The following is a 6,290-nucleotide window of genomic DNA, read 5'->3' as shown; positions in this document are numbered from 1 at the left end:
CTTCGGGATGGACCAACTAGGTCGACAAGAGGCGTTAACTCTTGTAGCATTCTATACTTTTTTGTGATCATTTTTCTCTCTTTGTTAGCTATCTAATGTATTTGGTGGCACACATTATGTATCTATTTGATCATACATGTATTTAGAATCTTATTCTATCCAGGCACAAATAGTGATTGATAATAGCCTTGGTGTTGATACTCAAAACTCAAATTTTGTAATAGTAGTATATTTAATTAACAATAAAATAAAATAAAAAATTTAAATATCAACACAAGACTCCTATGCTTATGCCTAACAATGAATCTAACATATGTTCCTTTTACAGACTCTCTAAATCCATCACTCGTGTGTTTTTTGGATGTTTGTTTGGAAGGGAAGTATGAGGGTATTTGGCCTTATTTAAAGAAAAAAAAACACTTTAAAATCTCTATTATATTATTATTATAATTATCATGAACCGTAAGAAACATTGGAATGCTTTCTAGTTTGTTCATTGTACTAAGATTTTGTGGTGTATCTAGAAATCGCATAATGACAACATTTTTAATGGTTGAGACAGGTTCATTATCAAGTCTCTACGGAGACTTATTTCTTTATAATATTGTATGCATGCTTCCATGGTCATAAGGTTTGATGGACAATTTTTTTTGAACCTACATCATGATGGGAAAATGAGAGTTCTCAAAGAATTCTCACGTGATTACTCATGAACCCTATTTTCATTTGAAGAACACACAAATTTTGAGATAGCCCTACAAATTTTTATGACTAACACCAACGAATAGCGGAAAGAACAAGAACAAGAGGTACCCATTGTTGTTGTGCCACTAGACATTGTTCCTGTCACAATACTATTTGTTGAGGCAATCATCCACCCCTAAACCAAGGCATCCATGAAGATTTGACATCCTTTGTTGGATGGAGGACCCTTCAGGATGGACCAACTAGGTTGACAAGAGGCCTTAACTCTTGTAGCATTCTATACTTTTTGTGATCATTTTTCTCTCTTTATTAACTATTTGATGTATTTAGTGGTGCACATTATGTATCTATTTCATTATGTATCTATTTGATCATACATGTATTCAGAATCTTATTCTATCTAGGGACAAATAGTGACTGATAATAGCCTTGGTGTTGATACTCAAAACTCAAATTTTGTAATAGTAGTACATTTAATTGACAATAAAATAAAATAAAAATTGAAATATGAAATATAAAATATGTTTGTATTATAGAGTTTAATGAGTCTTTTAGATATAGTTTTATAATTTACGTTCTTGCCACAAAATTCATTTAATTCGTTTAATCAATTTTACCATTGTACAAATATTGTTTATATCACACTTTCAAATACATTTGCATTCATTCATTCATGTCTATTTTTCCATATTCTTAGAACATGTTTGATTTTAAATCTTTAAGAAACTTATTTTCTTATAGTGACTTTACATTGTATCTTGTGATTTCATAAAACTTGTATCTTTCAAACATCTAAGTTATGTAATCTTCCTTTTAATCACATTAACTACTCAACATACAACTTTGAAGATCACTTTAGAGGTATTGATGTTGTGTTATATGATGCTACATTAACCATGAAAATATTACTTTACCATTTATTTTATTTGAGCTTACAAAAAATGTTGGGCTTTGCAAACAACAAACAAAATTTCTATTTTTAAATATAGTATTTTAGTAAATGGGTCCTTGCTCTATTGATGAAGTTGAAAGGTTTTTAATGAACTCGCCAAGGATCAAGTTGTCAAGTGGAAGGCTCCAACATCGATTTAAGTGATGAGGCTAGGATCATACTCGAGGCGATTTTGAAGAAATGGATACTTCTTAGTCCTTAACTCTAATGGCCCATTTGGTTTGTGGAAGATGACTACAATTGACATTTTCATAATCCATATTTGGAAAATTTTGCACTTGTGTCAAAAATGGCAAAATGGAAGTATAATATCAAACTTCTAATTTGCCTCAAAATCATATTAGTACACTTTCTTCTACTTAACTCAAATTGAAAATTGTAACCTAGTTACACTTTTTTTAGTGTAAAAATTTGTAATTCATTAATTTTTCATGTTCGTTTGTGTTTAGTTAATCTATTTGTTTAACCATTAGGGTTTGAAGTTGTTGTGTGTCAAAGTTTTTTTGTGCATGGCAAAATTAAACTACTTGGTATGGGAAGGACCCTGTTGCCTAAGTGGAAGTGGAAAACATAATAATCCTAAACTATGGGCAACTTGTCCCGAAAACTCCATTGAAACTGGATCCATGATTTGATCTCAAGTCACTGATAAGAAAAAGTTAGCCTTCGAAACTGAGTCATGCCAGCTTATAAACAAATTTAAAACATATGAAAGACCATCCCCAAGATGACAACAATATTGAAGAGCATCCACTCAGAGTATTCTTACCACACTTTGCAAACACGTTTGGATCTATTATAGACTCGGCCTCTGTCTGCAAGACCAAAATATAGACCAACTTAAATAATTTCATTGCATGGAGTAATTTATGCTTATAATAATTGAAAGTTTATCTAGACCAAAATATAGAATGAGGTGCTTCCAATTAACTCAACATGAATGTCAATTATCTAGAATGCAACAATATCTATGCCAGGCTTCACATTGGGGAAAATTGTCCTATTAACATTTTCCTACTTCCAATTTTAATTTGAGGAACCAAATGCAAAAATGGAATCTTCCCTCTCATCTTCTAGGTGAATCAAAAGATTCTACTAAAATTGCATAAATCATTTTCAAGATTTGCAAATCTTTGATCTGGCTAAATCTAGATTTGTAGAAATCTCAATTTATACAATTCCATTAACCAAACAAATCCTAAAAACTTCAGCAAAAACTCTCCTTCCACATCATATAGTTAAAACACAATTTGATGGATAACCTCCATCGATGAAAAATAAAGGAAACTACTAAAACAATTTGATGGATCATGACCACCAAAAGAAAAAAGAAAAAATTGGTAGGAAAGATTGTGATATTGCTTCAGAATTTAACTGTGTGATTTTGAGTCAAACTCATTGACTCGGAAAAGAAACTTCTAAAACAATTATTTGATGGATGACCTTGAAGAAAGAAATTTTTTTAAAATTATGAACTCTAACCTCTACCCATTTAAAAAATTATGAACTCTAACCTCGACCCGTTCGAATCTCACAATGGCAGGAGAAGGGCCGTATATAGATAGGAGAGTTTGAATTCCTTCTAACAACAATCCTACAAGATTGGTTTTAGAATGGTAAAATCTAAAGATTTCTGAGCTATATATTACTGAATGGAGTTAGTATGTGTTATGGAGCACCATGGCATATCCCTGCCATTTCTCGAACAGAATTGTCTCGATTACAAAGCGGGAAAGCGATTCCATGCAACCATTATTAAAATTGGACTCAAGCTGGGCTTGTATTTCGCCAACAAGCTAATTATCGTATATTCCAAACATGGCGGTATCGCAGATGCACGCCAACTGTTTGATGAAATGTCTGATAAAAACGTAATCTCATGGACAGCCCTAATCGCTGCCTATACCCACCAAAACCAAGGCCAGTTGGCTCTCCGTCATTTTGAGCAAATGCAGAGGGAAGGGTTGAAGCCAAATCAATTCACCTTCTCCTCTGTGTTGAGCGCATGCTGGGAGGCGCAAGCGGGGAAGCAGCTGCATGCCCGTGTGATAACCCATGGATTTCATTCTGACCTTGTGGTGAACAATGCTGTTATTAGTGCGTATGTCAAATGCAGGGAAATGAGAGATGCTCACAAAGCATTCTCGTACTCGCACACAAATAATGTGGTTTCATGGACTTCCATAGTTGCAGGTTATGGCAAATGTGGTAACATTGAGGTTGCACGTGAAGTGTTTGATCAAATGCCTCACAGAAATGTGGTGTCCTGGAATGCCATGATTGCAGCATACGCCCAGCAGAATGAGGGGACAGAGGCTCTAGCACTTTTTCACCAAATGAGACAGTCCTACCCGCCCACGGCCTTCACCTTCTCTACATTTACCCCTGTTCTGGCAGTCTGTGCCCGTTTGCCCAGCTTACAACAGGGCAAGCTGCTGCATGGCCACGTACTCAAATGTTCTTTACTTCAGCATAAGGATGTGGTGTTAGAAAGCAGCCTGGTTGACATGTATGCCAAATGTGGGAACATAGAAGACGCCCGTCTCATATTTGAAGCAATGCCTGTAAAAAACGTCGTTTCATGGACAGCAATGATTGATGGGTATGGCAAGCATGGACATGCAAAGGAGGCTCTCCGTCTGTTTGAACAAATGCGGGAGCATCAGCCTTCAAATTGGAGTATAGAACCTAATGATGTGACCTTCTTGAGTGTTCTATCTGCTTGTAGCCATGCTGGCCTAGTGGATGAAGGCCTCCGCGTGTTTAATTGTATGAACAGCAATCATAATATATCTCCAAGGCCAGAGCACTATGCTTCCATGGTTGATCTTCTTGCTCGATCAGGCTGCTTGGAGGAAGCTCGTGCTTTTATCAATAAAATGCCAGAGGAGGTAAAAGCAAGGGCAGAAGTGTGGGGGGCCTTACTTGGTGCTTGCAGATACACTGCTAATATTCAACTAGCAAACCATGTTGCCCAGCGCCTTTTTCTCTTGAAACCCCAACACCATGGGACATACATTGCACTCTCCAATGTGTATGCAGCAGCTGGCATGCGCACTGATGCAGCAAAGGTAATCAAAGCAATGAGAGACAGGGGAATCAAAATGGAACCAGGATGCAGCTGGATTGAGGTGGGGCAAGAAGTGCACCAATTTCTTGTAGGTGACAAAAATCACCCTCAGACAGAGCAAATCCATACAACTTGGATAAAATTGGAGAAACAAATGAAGCAAGCTGGTTATATACCTGAAACAAATCTAACGTTTAATGAAATGGGAAAGGAACACAGGGATCTAATTAGCTGTCTTCATAGTGAGAAGCTTGCCATTGCATTTGGACTTATTAGCAATCCCCCTGGGTCATCGATACGAATATATAAGAACCTTCGTGTGTGCACGGATTGTCACATTGCTACCAAGATCATCTCCAAGATTGTTGATAGGGAAATTGTTGTCAGGGATGCAAACCGTTTTCATCATTTCAAAAATGGACTATGTTCGTGTGGAGATTTTTGGTGATATTAATGATCCTTTTGTCCTTTATGATAGTGTAGCATTTAGAGATCGTCTCTAGAGTATTATCGATCATGCAACACAGTCAGAAATGATCTTATAAACTTGGCTAGAAGATAGTGTGAAAGAGTTAGGATCGTTCAGGTGAATGCTACAAACAAGTATTAATAACAAGGTTCAAAGCATCTGTTACTCGTAGTCCTTTTAGAGTGATAATCCCAATAGTTTGAAGACGATTGTTTACATGGTATCCTTCATGTTGAGATAATGGGTGTTGCACACATTGCATAATATTGTTATTTTATTATTTTATTTTATTATGTAATGTTGTGCCTAGATGGACGTGCAACATGTAAAGATTCCCATGGAATATTCTGATGAGTTGTATTGTAATATTGTGAAAATATTTCATGTAATTATTTAATATTGGGGGAAAAGAATTAAATGTCCAATATTAAATGTGGGGTCAGTGGGTTAGGTAGCACATGGTTTTAGCACATGGTTTATGTAATACCACTTGGTGGTTTTGTGGGACTTGCTACTATATAAGCAGCCACAAGGGTAGTTGTTGTAGAGAGAGAAAGAGTGACAAGAAAACAAAAGGCAAAAGTCGAGCGGGACAAGGCTTGACAGGTTAGCCAGGGCAGCATTTGTGAAGGTTGGAAGCATGGCATGGGATGTGTAGATTCATGCTTGTTCACATAGTTTGCTCGGTTGTGGCTATGGCCATGAAGGCTTCCATGGTTGTATGGCAATGGTATTTTTTGCTGAATAATACATGATGATGGATGCTTTTGGAGGCTGGGTTTTTTCCCTCAATGAGGGTTTCCCAGGGTATATCTTGTGTCACAATTTTGTGGGTATGTTTTCTATTCTCTTGCATGTGGATTTTAATTCCGTATTTATTTCAGATCTATGATGGGTTATGTGGAAACGGTTATATTCTTTATTGCCAAGTTTCCTTACAAGTGGTATCAGAGCAATGGTTTTATTATTGTAACCCTCGATTGAATCCATGGGAATGCATGAGAGGATAATAGAAAGGGCAAGATATATGAATCTTTTATTGCAGATCTGAGGGTTTTTGGATTTGCTGTTATGATGGGATGTTAAAATATTTG

The 6,290-nt window shown here is 36.3% G+C and overlaps 1 pseudogene across 1 annotated transcript; it reads left to right on the top strand.

Moving 5' to 3' along the window:
* Positions 1 to 3,101: 3,101 nt before the first annotated feature.
* On the top strand, positions 3,102 to 5,968 carry LOC149565696 (pentatricopeptide repeat-containing protein At1g25360 pseudogene; annotated as a pseudogene). Its single transcript, XR_016362065.1, has one exon. The product of XR_016362065.1 is annotated as a pentatricopeptide repeat-containing protein At1g25360 pseudogene (transcript).
* The last annotated feature ends 322 nt before the right edge of the window (positions 5,969 to 6,290 follow it).

The sequence above is a fragment of the Cupressus sempervirens genome, chromosome 3, assembly GCF_028749045.1.
Source record: "Cupressus sempervirens isolate cs-2001-9-10 chromosome 3, ASM2874904v1, whole genome shotgun sequence".
Classification (NCBI taxonomy): domain Eukaryota; kingdom Viridiplantae; phylum Streptophyta; class Pinopsida; order Cupressales; family Cupressaceae; genus Cupressus; species Cupressus sempervirens.
This window is presented reverse-complemented; position numbering and strand designations above follow the sequence as displayed.